The 15,463-nt window shown below is 41.8% G+C and overlaps 1 protein-coding gene and 1 pseudogene across 4 annotated transcripts in view; both read right to left on the bottom strand.

Annotated features, from left to right (window-relative positions):
- Nucleotides 1-15,463, bottom strand: part of NELL1 (neural EGFL like 1) — a 670,736-nt gene that overhangs the window by 266,719 nt on the left and 388,554 nt on the right. The window lies entirely within an intron of this gene.
- LOC140703544 (U1 spliceosomal RNA) lies at nt 5,991-6,145 on the bottom strand (annotated as a pseudogene).

Genomic DNA, 15,463 nt, shown 5'->3' on the forward strand with positions numbered 1-15,463 from the left:
CTGGAACGGATTATTCTCGTCAAGCAAGGCACCAATGTAGTCCTTTTCCACTGCTACTCCCTGGGTTAGTAATATACTTCTATTGTGATTACTAATAACTGATCATTGCAGACCAAATAAGTTAAACAAGAAACCATAGAATGAATATGTATCTTGTGGGAAACCAGCTTCCAAGTATCCATGCACAGTTTTACCATGCATGTTTAAGGTTGTCAAATTAGGGTTCATGAGAATCAACAGACTCCTTTACGCATTACTCCACACACTTTGGAAATGTATTGTACAAAGTGTTACAAGTTTGAAATCAGAATTTTATTAGTAGAACTGATACTGGAATAGAACATCCCCTACCATTGTAGGATCAAAATGCTATGTTTCTTGCAATTCTGGACCCACCACTCACCAGACGCACAGCTCGATTCTGGACCAGTTGCAGTCACCGGACCGTCTTCAAAGGCAGCCCCATGTAGAGCACATTGAATAATCTATACAAGAAGTTACCAGTGCATGTGTAAATGTCATGAGACTCTGCTCGTCCAGGTCGGGCCATAGCTGGTATAATTTCCACAGCTGAAGGAAGGCGCTCCTGGCCACCGAGTCCACCTGGGCTTCCAGAGTTAGACTGGGTCCAGGGGCATTCCCAGGCTGCGGACCCTGTCCCTTAGGGGGAGTGTAACCCCATTCAGGGCAGGGAAATGGTCCTCCAGCCTGTCTGGCGAAGCACCCACTAACAGCACTTCTGTCTTGTCTGGATTGAGTTTCAATGTATTAACTCTCATCCAGTCCTTTATCAGGTCCAGACACGAGTTCAGCACAGAAACCGCCTCACATGGATTGGTGGAAAACAAGAGGTAAATCTGGTCACTATTTGTTGGTCACTATCCCAGACTTACATGATGGATGTTCACAGGACAACTGAAAATAGTTTCAATTATTGTCTATGATGGCAAGCACAACTGAACTAAATTATCTTCAGTATCATATTATTGCAGCCAGTATTTTTAAAAGGCGCAAATAATGAGTCTGTCATAAAGATCCAGGAAAAATGTCATTCTACCAGGAATGGCCATGTATTGGAGTCATCCATACATACAGCAGATGTAGATGCTGGAAGTGGTACCACTTTTCTATATTACACAGTGTATAAATATCAACTAGCATCAGAATTTTTAAAAAACATTAAAAATCACAGGAATTGATTATTTGTCAAAAAGTTCCAGTTTTTCTAATCCCTATATTGTAAAAAATACAGATACACAGACTGAGAGGAGATCATAAGAATATTCAGTGATCACCAATTTCAGAGTGCAGTTACACTATGAAAATGAATTGGGAGATGGAGTGGGGATTTTGAAATTTGTTTAAAATCACATGGTTTTTGAGCTGGTGTGTGTATCCTCTTGGAAAAACTTTTAATGTTTTTAAACTGTTTTTAAACTGTTTTGTATATTGATCAAGGGGGCTACATACTGCATTTGGGGCTTTGTCCTGCGCCCACCTGCCCTCATGCTGGCCACAGCCAATTACTGCAGCTAAAAGATAAAAGGCATGTATATGAAACTCCCAGCACCTGCTTCTCTCACCAAGAAAATTGGGGGGGGCTCAGAAAGTCCCCTTCTACCCTATGGGTTTGTGGGTAGCAATTTCCCATGCTTGGATGCTGCTCAACATCCATTTCATTTTACTTTTTTAAAAAAACTGGCCACTAGAGGGTGCAAAGAGGGCCCCCCCCCCCAGTTTTTAAAAAAGCATTTTTTTTTTTGAAAGAAACATTATTTGGAAGGAGGGTTCACTGGAGCAGATGAACCCCCAAGATCCAGAGGTGGGCATGTCCTAGATATCTAGAGGTTGTGCACCCCTAATAAAGTTCAATAGACCTAATCCATTGCAGCATCCTTAAATGAAGGAAAAACAGTTTTTATTTTGTAATGTTGACTAATTTTTTGCAGTATCATAAATGAAAATAACATTTTTCTTACTGGAACAATTATGAAATTATGACCATCTGCCCATGCCCTACATAGAAGGGAATTTTGTTTCCTCCATTTTTAATGAATGTTTCTGATGTTTAAAAAGCTCTTCACAAAGTTGAGACTTTTTAATATGTGAAGGAAACAAGAACCACTATATTTATCCATTCTTTTTGGTCAATCTTGACAACAAAGGGAGTGGAGATGTGAAGCAGAGCAATTCTATCAGCTCTGCTGAAAGACCATCTCCTTCTGGCATCACCAGAAGTCATTCCAACAGGCTTTTGAGGGAGAGAGAGATGCAAAGCCATTCCTCATATTTCATCCTCCACAGAAATATTACTTAATTCTCCCTGTCTCTTCTCTCTACTGTACTTACTGTTTTCCTTCCTGTGTCATTTATTTTCAGGCAGTAAGCTTCCAGGACAAACAACCAAAACAATGACCTTTGCGATGCTGCTGTCTCACCAAAACAGGATCAAAAGGGAAGCAAAAAAAAACCCAACCCAGCCCAAACCCAAAAATACTTTAAAAAGAATTTGGGTTTTGAAAGAATTTTCAGAGGTTAATGCAGGAACAATATAAAATATGTAAATGACATAAACCAGAACAAACATATCCAGCAAGCTATGTGCTGCATGTCCTGGCAGTTTTTGAGGTATGGAGTATGGGAAGAAAAATTAAGCCTCCCCAGAAATGTTGCTTAAATGTAGACTGGACAAACCTTTTGCTTTGAGAGTTACAAGCAATGCCAAGTGGTAAGGTGAGGGCCCTCATGCTTGTAGGCATTCATGCGTACACATACATACACACACACACACACACAAAGAGAGAGAGAGGAGACTGCTGGGAAAGGAGAGAGCAAAACACAGTATTACTCCAGTGTAAATCACCAATGTGACTTCCTCCACATTAGTAGTGCAGAAGGAGTACTCCCAGCTTCCTTTCCCTCACTCAGAGAAGCAAAAGCCTCTGTCCTCACCAAACAATGGTAGTCAGGAATCCTGATCTCCCTGTCCTTAGGAGCAGAACTGAAACAGTTACCCAGGCTTGTCTTGGGATGGCCAAATCCTCTTACTACTCCAGCAACCCCTACTGAAATTCCTGGTCCAAAGCTAATAGTGATGGAGGTGGTCTACCGAGTTTCCCTGAAAATAAGACAGGGTCTTTATAGTAATGTTTGCTCCAAAAAACAAACAAACAAACAAAAACTCATTAGGGCTTATTTTCAGGGGATTTTTTAAAAAATGTACTACAATCTACATTCATTCAAATCCAGTCATCTCATCTTCTGGTTGATGCACAATGGTGGAGGGCAGGGTTTCACTTAACTGAGGCTTATTTTGGGGGTAGGGCATGAGCATCCTGAAAAATCATGCTAGGGCTTATTTTCAAGTTGAGTCTTATTTTTGGGGAAACAAGGTATTCTCTATGACCTAGCTGATGAGCAAGGATGTGGTAAGAAGAAGATGGGTTTCCAATAGCTGCAGCTTATCCTTCATTCGGAAATGACTGAACTTATGAGTTTAGTTAACAAGTGGAAATATTCTTAATCAATCATGCCTTCTCTGTCTTACCATTTTCTCTGTTTTAATAGCGGCTTGGGATGATTTTATACACTGCTATTAAATTGATATTTGTTTTGCTTTGCTTTGTTCTCTGTTGGTTATTTATTGTTTTAGCATGTTTTGACATTTTACAGATTGCATTATTTATTTATTTATTTATTTATTTATTTATTTATTTATTTATTTATTTTATACCCTGCCTATCTGGTCTGGAAGGACCACTCTAGGCGGCTAACAACCATCAAAGTAATACAAGACAATGTAAATAAACAATTCTAAGAGATAAAAACACTATGTTAAATCACGTGATACATAAATCAGACAAAAGAAAGAGAAAAGGGGGGTCAAAAGGTGTATGATGGAAAGGCCTGCCGGAACAACCATGTCTTTAATTGCTTCTTGAAGATACCCAGCGAGGGAGACCCGCGAATCACAGGAGGTAAGTTGTTCCAGAGGCGAGGAGCCACTGCCGAGAAGGCCCGATTTCTTGTCTTTTCCTTCCGGGCCTCCCTCGGCGTTAGGCTCCTCAGCCTCACCTCCTAGCTCGCGTGAGTGACACGGGTAGAACTAGTTGGGAGTAAGTGCTCCGCCAAGTATTGAGGCCCTAAACCATTTAGGGCTTTATACGTGAGCATCAACACTTTGAAGTCGATGCGGAAACGGATGGGCAGCCAATGCAGAGCGGCCAGAGTGGGTGAAATATGTTGATATTTTTTCACCCCACTGATTAATCTGGCCGCCGCATTCTGCACTACCTGTAGTTTCCGCAGCAGCTGCTTTGAAGGCCCTCAGAATAAAATAATTGAATAACCAAACAGAATTAGAAATTATCCAAACAACTCTTTGCATTTGGTGAATTTTGCAGAACGCTTAATGCCTATTAAAGCTTATGTGAAATTTGTTGGACTATTCCCTTAAAAGTACACAGGCCTTTAAGAACAAAACAAAATGTCATTTGCTATTTTTATGTGGAGCAATTTTCTAAACTGTGGTCAATAAATAAACAAACCTTTTATTGTGATGAGATTTCTTTAAAAACATAGCTGTGGCATTGTGCTTGAAACACCTTCATCTTTCACATGGCCACATTCAGAACATTCACAAAAATAAGGGGATCCACTGGAAGGAAGAGTTAAGTCTCATTCAGTGAAATAAGATTAGTAGTAGTTGTTGTCTTCATCCGTTCTGCTTACTTCTACAAACTTTCTAATTTCCAGTTTTTCAGAAGGATGGAGTTGCAACCAAAACTATGGGATGTGCCACTCTGAAAACAGTGCACTCTGTTAAACTTTTTTCATGATTTGTAAAGGTTATTTTTGGCACATCTTGATTTGAACATTGAAATTCCACTCTTGTCTATTCTTCCTTTGCGTGCTTTGACAGATGACTAAAGAAAAGGCAAGAACATGTAAGTCACATTATTTACCAAGACGGAAGGTGATTTTTATTGTGATCGCAGCTAGGTTTATTGGTATCCACTTAAAATATATGAGAGAAAAAACCTGTCAGCATTCAGTGATGCCTGTAAAAAAACAAGAACCAAAGAGCACTAAGGAGCCACAGTGACAGGTTTTCAATTACATTTTGCCGAGGGGCCCATATACAAATTACTACAGGTCACAAATTTTTGCCATCTGGTGCAACTATGGTGAGTAGTAGTAGTCCTCAGGCAGTAGCTTTCCCGAGGAAACATACCTGAACTGGAAATGCCAAGGACTGAATTTGGGGCCATCTGTTTGCAAAGCACATGCTCTACCACTGAGTGATGTCCCAGTACCCATCGTTATAATAATGAAACACTAATATTCTACATAAACTTTCAAAAATTTGAAAGAAAACACATTTACCTGTTCTGCAGCAGCTATAACAACAAAGCCATCATTCTAGCAAAGTAATCCCACCCTGCAGTGGTAGCACAACAGTAGTAGTTTTGCATTGTGACACAGCAGCTCATGTTCCATACCATATAAATAAGAGATTAAAACAGAAAAAAGATCTGACAGATCAAGGATTAGACTCATCTTGGTGGCCCATAATGCAACTACAATCTAGGTATGAAAGAGATCTAAACATGTATGATTTTTGTAAAGAACAGACAATGCTTGACCAAATAATTTTAACGTCAGATGATAAATTACCGTATTTTTCGCTCCATAAGACGCACTTTTTCTTTCCAAAAAGGTGGGAGGGAAAGTACATGCGTCTTATGGAGTGAATGCAATAACCCAGGGTTCAGCCGCCACCACCCAAAAGCCTCCCACTGCCATGCCAGGAGGCCTCTGAACTGGTAGCAGAGACTGCTTGCTGTTCAGACCTCAGCATTCTGCACTGCTGGCTTTCCAAGATCTGCTCCCTGCAGCTCAACTGGAAAACCAGCAAGGCAAACAGGCCTGTGGCAGTAAGCAATGCAAACAGCCAAGGACCAAAGGGGAAGGAGTGATTCTATAAAAACCAGGGGAAACTAGAAACACAGTCCCCCATTTAGGCAGTTGATTTTCCCACATTTGGGGAAATCACAGGGGTCAGCTCATCTGAAGTGCAATAGATGAGCCTTACCCTGGGAAAACCACTCTTACAAGAATGGTATCTTTCCTGCCAGGTCTGAGTTTGAATGGCCCCTAAGCCTCCTGGCCCTTTGTGTGCCCTGCCCTGCCACACCAGGCGGTGTGTGGTGACCGCCTGGCTGCACCTCCTGATCAGAACAGGGTTGCACAGCCCCAGTGCTGAAAGAGGCCAGGAGAGCTCCTCAGTGTTTTGGGGTGCCCCACAGGACCCCCATCAGGGGCTAGATGTTCCTCCCACAATCCTCCAGTGCACATATATTAGCATACCTAATATGTGGGGAAGGTGGGGAAAGCAGGGGAAATCGAAACTTTCAGTTAGTGAAGAGGCTGCTTGTCTGCTTCCTTGCTAGTCCAAGCAGTTAGAGAGCTGCTTGTTTTTCTTTAAAAGCTTCTTGTTTTGAGTTAAACCCTGTTTGGATTAAAAGGTGCTCCGTTTGAGTTGAAACCTGCTTGCCTGGGAAGCGGCTGATCAGCTGTTAGGTGGGGAAAGGGCAGGAAGGGAGAAGAGCGCAAAATGGCTGCTGTCTGCAGGCTGCCTGCTGGCATTTAGCTGTTTGGGGCTCTTTTTTGGCTGTTCTGGGGCCTACCAAGGCACTGTGAAGAGCCAGGCTCAGTCTACAGTACTTGGTAAGTGAATTTCTTTTAGGTTTTTTAAAGTTTCTGACCTTTTTCAATGTATTTCTATGGGAAATTTGGATTCAACTGGCAAACTTTTCAACTAGTTCTGGGCATCTAATAGAGAATGTATTTCCAAAGGGTGTTGCAGCAAGGAAACTAACTGTGCCTTGTGACTTCTAACTGGATTACAGTACCTGCTTCCTGATTTCAGTTACTATAGTTTGTATTCAGTTTTTTTTGGCTGGTCAAGAACATTGTTCCTGGCTTTGTGTGTTGTGCCTTGCATGCTATAAACGTTCAATTATGTCAGAAAATGGAGATTTGGTCTTATAGCATGTGCTACTGCTGGTGAATGGGATCAGGTTAAGCTTTGTGTTGCTGTTCTTTTGCATAACCTAAAGTAAATAAGGAAAACCAGCTGTTAAATAGTTTAATTCCACTATTTATCCTCCACACAACTAAAAGGGACCTCTCAATGCAGTGCCCAATCAGACAAACCATTTCTAATTTAATATAGGATTGAGCTGTAGATGGGCAGAGTTGCACAACAATCTCATCTGTCATTTCTATAAGCATGGGGAGGAGGTGGATGAAAGGAAATGTAAAATATAGGTAGCGTGGTATAGGTCTTATCACTGGCTGATAATGATCTATATGTACTTGAATTAAATTTATGGTACATGAGTACACAAAGCTTTAAGTCTCTCCATTTGTTAATGACAGTGGTAATGGTTCTTAATGCCACTGTTGACTGCTGTTCACTTTACATGGTTCAAATGTTATTCTGTTATAGTGTATTAAATATTTTATTACACTATTTGGTTCAGAATATATTTTCCCTGTTTAACCCCTCTAAAAATTATGTGCGTCTTAAGATCCGGAGCGTCTTATGGAGCAAAAAATACGGTAATTGGGAAAATATATATAGATTTCTCTTAAATTGGAAAATGGCTGATGAGCAAGTCAAAGAAACAATGGTATAATGGGTAAAAAACTTTGGATACAATATTCATCTTGAAAAATGGCAAAAGCTGTAGACTAGAAACTATAAAATGACAATGGCATCATCTTATAAAGAGAACTTATATAAGATGTTCTATAAATGGCATTTACCACCTGATAGACTAGCTAAAATGATTTCTAATCGGTCAAATAAATGCTGGAAATGTCATAAAAATCCTGGAACTTACTATCACCTTTGGTGGACATGTGATAAAGCAAAAAGATTTTTAGATAACAATATATTTATGGGTTGTTAAAATAATCAAAAAACATGTAAATTTGAAACCAGAATTCTTTCTATTAGGTATAATACCAGAAAATGTTGACAAGCAAGGATTATATTTGCACAGTACTATAAGAATGAAGAAGCACTTCCAGATGCAGAAATAATCAAAAAGATATTGGACTGCACAGAAATGGACAGACTGATATTAAAAATCAAAGAGGAGGAAGATTCAGAACACGATCAAACTTGGAAACTGTTTTATCAATGGCTAGAAGCACGCTGTATAGTCTAAGGACTCAATATGTATTGTAGCTGTATTAACAAATGATTATAAGGGGAACCCAGGAGACATGATGTTGAACAAGCAAGGACAGACTTTATAAATAATAATAATAAATTTTTGAATTTAAAAAAAAAAGAATTTGAGTGCCCATGCTCAGCATCATATCCAGAGGTTGGCTTTGGGAAATAGACGTATGAGTGCTGCCAGCATTGCTGCAGAGGTTGAAGGGGTGGGGGGTCAGTCTGTCAGCGCTGAGACCATACGCCACACACTGCATCAAATTGGTCTCCAGGGCTATCATCCCAGAAGGAAACCTCTTCTAAAGATGGTAAACAAGAAATCCCACATAGGGTTTGCTGCAGACAAGCAGACTAAGGACATGGATTTCTGAAACCATGTCCTGTGGTCCTATGAGACCAAGATAAACGTATTTGGTTCAGATGGTGTCAAGTGTGTTTGGTGGCAACCAAGTGAGGAGTACAAGGACAAGTGTGTTGTGCCTACAGTCAAACATAGTGGTGAGAGTGTCATGGCCTGGGGCTGCATGAGTGCTGCTAGCACTGGGGAGCTACAGTTCACTGAAGGAACTATGAATGCCAACATGTCCTGTGACATATTGAAGCACAACATGATCCCCTCCCTTCAGAGACTGGAACGCAGGGCAGTATTCCAACATGATAACGACCTCAAACACACCTCCAAAACACCCACTGCCTTGCTAAAGAAGCTCAGGGTAAAGGTGATGGACCGGCCAAGCATGTCTCCAGACCTAAAGCCTATTGAGCATCTGTGGGGCATCCTGAAATGGAAGGTGGAGGCGAGTAAGGTCTCTAACATCCACCAGCTCTGTGATGTCTTCATGGAGGAGTGGAAGAGGACTCCAGTGGCAACCTGTGAAGCTTTGGTGAACTCTATGCCCAAGAGGATTATAAGGCAGTGCTGGAAAAGAATGGCGGCCACACAAAATATTGACACTTTGTGCCCAATTTGGACATTGTCACTGAGGGGTGTACTCACTTTTGTTGCCAGCAATTTAGACATTAATGGCTGTGTGTTGCATTGCTTTGAGGGGACAGCACATTTACACTCTTATACAAGCTGTATACTCACTGCTTTACATTGTAGCCAAGTGTCATTTCTTCAGTGTTGCCACATGAAAAAATATACTAAAATATTTATGAAATGTGAAGGGGTGTACTCACTTCTGTGATATACTGTAGGTGCCACTGAGATGACAGCAAGTGAGCGCAGATACAACTAATTTTGGGCTACAAACCCTCCAGCTTTTCCCTTCCATGGTATCACAAGGGCAAAAGCTGGCTGGTTAATTTCAGAAGTGACTAGTGTCTTTTGAATGCTGGGGGTTCACTGGCCCCTCAGAAACCTCCCACTCAAACATATTCCATCCTGAAGCTGGGAGGAGGTAACCATAACCTATATCTGACCATAGACCAAGGGGAGCTGGCTGCTCAGGCTGTAAGGAAGAGAACCAGAAGTGGGTGTCTGCTGCATTGGTGTTGTTCAAAGTGTGGGTATTGGTAGAGCTTACTCCCTGTCTCTTCTCCTTTCAGATTCAAGGAGCTTGCCTGAAGCTCATCTTCTGGACGTTTTTTTCTTCCTCACCCCCAGCACCTCTCCTCTGTCTTACACTCTAAATATATTTCCCTTCTCCATCCTGCCCCACTGCCCTGCATCATTCATGAAGGCAAGATCATGATGGGGAGAATTTATTTTATTTTTTATTTATTTTATTTATATCCCGCCTATCTAGTCAATTGAGAAGTGACGGGTGGAGGTCAAGCAGCTGGCCTGCCCGCTCATCCACACACAGGTAGCAGCATTCTTCACCTTAAGACATAGACACTGTAAATGAAATCATTTAGCTGAGGAATGGACAAGGGAGCATCTTCCACTTCAGGAGCAGCAGCAGAGCTGCATACTTTCTGAGGAGTATGTAAATGGGCATGGAGAATGGGAGAGACACCTGAAAATGCATTTATCAAGACCAAAAATATGCTTATTGAGACAGCTTTTTTTTTTTAGCTTCATGATTAGCTTATACCCTCAAGCAGTGCTAGAAGGCATAGAAGTCTGACACTACAAAACTAGAGAAAGGATATTTGCAACATAGCAAAGTGGCTCTCCTTTTCCATTTCTTGCCTAAAGCAGTTGGCCAGGCCCCAAGCGTGCAGGTTTATGAGCGAAAGCCCTTCTGGATTTAAAGAGAACACAGCCTAGTTTATGTTTTCAAAAGGTTTTACTTTATAATCTATCTCCGGTTTACACTAAGAACTGCCTAAACTATAAACCAACCATAACTACACTGATGACGGAGCAGCAAATACAAATCTGGTGCTGACAGACAGGGTTGCTGACAGTCAGGCTTTGGAGACAATGATATAACAGCATCAGAGACTATCTTTCACTGAAGGAACAGCCAGGATAGCATCAAACAGAAGAACAGAACACCACCAACCAGAGAAATAATTGTGACTTCCCTAAATATATTCAGCCCTGTAGCTCTATTTCAATTTACTTGCTTCATTACAGAATTTATAGAACTCTCCATATCAAAGATTCCAGAGTGGTGTCCAAGAGATTAAAGCAAACAGATATCAAAACATTACAATAACCCATTATTAATAAACTGTGTGAGCAGAATAGAAATTCCTTGTTACAAAGGCTTCACTAGCTACCAGTCTGTTTCCAAGCATGATTCTAGGCAATATAAAGCACCAAACAAGTTGGGTCCAGGCTATCTGAGGGACCATATCTCCCCACATGAACACCCCCAGGTTTTAAGATCTTCAAGGGAGTCCTTTTTCTAGGTCCCATGACCCTTAAGGCTTGCCTGGTACAGGCACAAAAGGTAAAGGTAAAGGTTCCCCTTGACAATTTTTGTCCAGTCGTGTTCGACTCTAGGGGGTGGTGCTCATCCCCGTTTCCAGGCTATAGAGCCAGCGTTTGTCCGAAGACAATCTTCCGTGGTCACATGGCCAGTGCAACTTAGACACGAAACGCTGTTACCTTCCCACCGAAGTGGGAAGACACAAAAGAGGACCTTTTTCAGTGGCTGCTTCCAGGCTGTGGAACTCTTTTCCAAGGGAGACCAAGCTGGCCACTCCCTGCTATCTTTCCACCTGCAGGCAAAGACTTTTTCTTTTAAGTAGGCCTTTCATAATCACATCACTTCTAAATAAGTCATTTTAATGGTTGTTCTTGGGAGTACAGTGAGCTACAGACTGAACAGTATCTTCCTTGACCCTGCGCCTGGCACATCTAGAGACAACTGGACATGTATGAGACAGCCTGAAGGGAAACCACGGCTCTTCCCTGCAGGACCCCACCCATGGTGGGTTTAGTCCCCAAGACCAAACTGAACAGTGATTCTGAGCACATTGACAGGAGACACAGAGAAGCTAGCAGTGGTTCCCAGCAACCTGGGGGGAGGCAGGTGTGGCCAAGTGGTGAAGGTGCAAGAAACTTTTAGAGCAAAGGGAATGGAGGCTAAAAGGTGATGGCATAGAGCAGGAAGACAAAAATGGGGAGGAGCAGTGGAATGACACATACAACTGGACCAGCAAGTCATAAAACCCTGGAGTCCCGTCCTACAGTACCTAGCCACTTTCAAGGCAGCAAAGTCCAAAATCCCAAAGCATAGAGAAGTACAAGGCAGGGAGCTACTTATGGTCCTTCACAAGGAATCCCCAGTGCAACCAGGTGGTCAGCTCACTTTCCCATCCCAACACAATTATGGTGCTGGTGCAGACAGCACCAGTTCCAAAAACTGCGGAAGCTGGAATGGATGCTGTGAGTCCATGAGAGTGCTGACCAGGTACATCACAGCCTGTGGCAATCACCCTGCTTTGACTCATGTATTTGCATATACCAATGGGAACTGTTGGGGCGGAGCCAAAGAAACTAGAAAGGAAGGTGAGTCAGAATCTGGGGAGTTCAGTCACTGAGAGTCAGAGATGACAGTCTGAAGGAGAAGTTAGTCTGTGATAGTTAAGAGAGTGTGGCAGGGTTAGGAGTTAAAAGTGTGGAACTTACAGAGAGCTAAGAGAGTTAAGAGTGAAACAAGTTATTACTAATCTAATTAATACATTGAAGTCTGCGAAGAACCTGTTTAAGAGAACTGTAATCAATAAACCTTTGTTGTTCAACTTTATACTCCGCTTGGACCGCAATCTTTCTAATTAAAGGGTGTTGGCAGAGGTCAACTGATGGCAGCAGAAAGAAGAGAACATGTCGTGGGCCTCAGGCTAGTGAAACAACCTGCGGACACGTCAGGGGCATGTCACAATTGGTGACAGCTGGTGGGATACGTAGAGTGAGCTCTTTGTTTAGTGAAACAAGCAGGGGCCACGTGGTAAATGTCACACAGGCCCTCTTGTGAATTTCAGTGGAACTGACTGCAGCCAAGGGGTTTGAACTTGGGTTTGGGAAGAGGACCAGGGGGGAGGCTGTTAACCACTCTAGACGCCAGACTGTTACTAACAGTATTGTTGACTGGGATGAGACCCTGGGGGATGAATGCAACCACATCAGGTACTGAACAGGTGTGAATATAAGGACTGGGAGAGTTTGAAATACAATGTTCAATTGTATATGCTGGAATGCATTAAGAATAAAAGCTGCTTGAAGCATCCATATATTCAGTCTATGTGCCTGCTTTTTCAGGGGTGAAAAGCATCCATCCAGTACTGGTTGCAGATTTATGCCCTGGAAACAGAAGCCTCCCATCCTATTATTTTGTTTTGTTTTGTTTTGTTTTACACAAACACACTGGCCAAGATATTAGCTACAAACCTGGAACATATGGACTCTATGGCTAGAGTGCTGCATTTCTTCTTATCCGATCTTTGGAATGCAAGAAAACATAAGCCAAAGACATGCTCCTCCATATAACACAAAAGATGGGCATTCACTTGCCGAAGAGGTTATTGAATTATGTCTTCTGTAAGTGGTGGTGCTGCGGGCTAAACCGCAGAAGCCTGTGCTGCAAGATCAGAAGACCAAGCAGTCGTAAGATCGAATCCACGCGACGGAGTGAGCGCCCGTTGCTTGTTCCAGCTCCCGCCAACCTAGCGGTTTGAAAGCATGCAAATGCAAGTAGATAAATAGGGACCACCTCGGTGAGAAGGTAACAGCATTCCATGTCTAAGTCGCACTGGCCATGTGACCATGGAAAGATTGTCTTCGGACAAAACGCTGGCTCTATGGCTTGGAAACGGAGATGGGCACCGCCCCCTAGAGTCGAACACGACTGGACAAAAATTGTCAAGGGAAACCTTTTTAAACTGCAGAAAAGCTTGGGCCATGCATGAAATGAAAGTGAGTACACCCTGAAAACATTTTCAGCCACACTGTGAGGTGTAACCACCCAAAAACACCAAGTTGAAGGGGGGAAAACCACCTCCAAGCAAATCTTACAGAGCAATGACAAATCAGCGAGAGCACCTTCTCAGAAGCACCTTCCTATAAAAGAAGGAAAAAGAGAGAAAGAAACCCAGAGTCCAATTGTGAAAAGGCAGAAGACACAGCTAGTTGTCCCTAAGTGATACAAATGCTGTGTTGGAAGAAAAGGAAATGAGCTAAGAGACAGGAGGTAGGCATGGGCATGCATAGTGGATGAGGCAGGGCTATGGCCAAAATGCCTATGTTCAAAGTGTCCTTTGTCTGAGACCATGAAGAAGAAAAACGTCACTGATCACTGTGTGATAAAATTGTGTACTAACACACTACTATTCAACTTCAGTTCCTGTGGATCCTCTTTCCTTTCTTGTCCCTTTCTACCAGGATCAAAGCTCAGTTTATTTATCCTTGACATCAACCCCACTGCCATTCTGCGTAAATGAGCTTTCCAGAGCCAACTGCTTGCATATTTGAAGAGCCAAATAAATGAACAGAGCCACATCAGCAACTTATGCCTATGACACTGGTGGGTCTCTTAGGCGACACTGTGATGCAGGGTGAAAGGCCACTTTCAACTGAAGCATGATGTTTGCGTATTGCCCCACCTTAGGCCTTTGCCATTCCCCTGCAAGCTGAAAGTTCAAAACTACCTACTGAAAGATATTCAACTGACTATGTTAAAGGCAACAGCTTGTAAGGAATTCCACATAACTGGATTTATCAACGACATGCCCCAATATATACATGACTGTATGAGTTTATGGATGCTTTTGAAATATTACATCCATAAGTCAACTTGGAAAAAATATATCAGATTTTAACAAGATTTATGAAAAGTAAAAATACTGTCAATCCAAGACAGGAAACACTGTCCCCAGGATGATATGACTTGCTGGTCCACTCGTATGTGCCATTCCATTGCAGTGAACATCTGAAGCAGAGATAGTTAAGTAATATTTTGAGTTAGATCAAGGAAGGACTCATACTCCCTCAACAGCTCTATTGTTCACAGATCACATCTTATTTTATTTATTTATTGTATTTATACCCCGCCTATCTAGTCATTTCGACCACTCTAGGTGGCTTACAACATAAGGATAACAAGTTCTAAAAAAATTATAAAATTAATTAATTAAATGATTCTATAAGATGGGAAAAATAAAAATAAATCAAATAAAGAGAGAAAAAAAGGAAAGAGGACAGGAATTAACTGGAAGGGAAGGCCTGCCTATACATCCATGTTTTTAGTTGGTTCTTAAAAGTACCCAGTGAGGGTGCAGCGCAAATCTCCGGAGGTAGGTTATTCCAGAGAAGAGGAGCCACCGCCGAGAAAGCCCGGTTTCTAGTTCTTTCTTTCTAGTTTTTTTTTTTCTGGAATGCATTGCTGATTTCAGCAAGTCAAAAATGACTGATGCAGGGTACAAAGCCAGCATGGGCAAGTGAATCCATGGCCCTTTTCAGCAAAAGGTTCAGTAGAACTACCAACTGAAACAATGGGAAATGGAGTACAAGACAGGCACCTTCAAGATGCAGGGCACATCTAACATTGAAGGCATTTATATTTAATCTACTAAGTACATGATTTTTACTGTCATGAACATGCAAGAAACAGACCTTACTTTGAGGACAAACAAAAACAAAAACAAAAAACCACCCCTTCATTTTGTAACTTAAATTTGGCCAAAACTAAATTAGCTACTTGGATGTTAGTTTGGGAGACAATTGAATTTTCAATTTTCCTCAACCCTGGAAGCAATATGCATGAATCAATTAAGCGAGTACTAGGCTGGCATAAATGAGGGAACCATTTCAGG

The sequence above is a fragment of the Pogona vitticeps genome, chromosome 1 (genome assembly GCF_051106095.1).
Source record: "Pogona vitticeps strain Pit_001003342236 chromosome 1, PviZW2.1, whole genome shotgun sequence".
Taxonomy (NCBI): domain Eukaryota; kingdom Metazoa; phylum Chordata; class Lepidosauria; order Squamata; family Agamidae; genus Pogona; species Pogona vitticeps.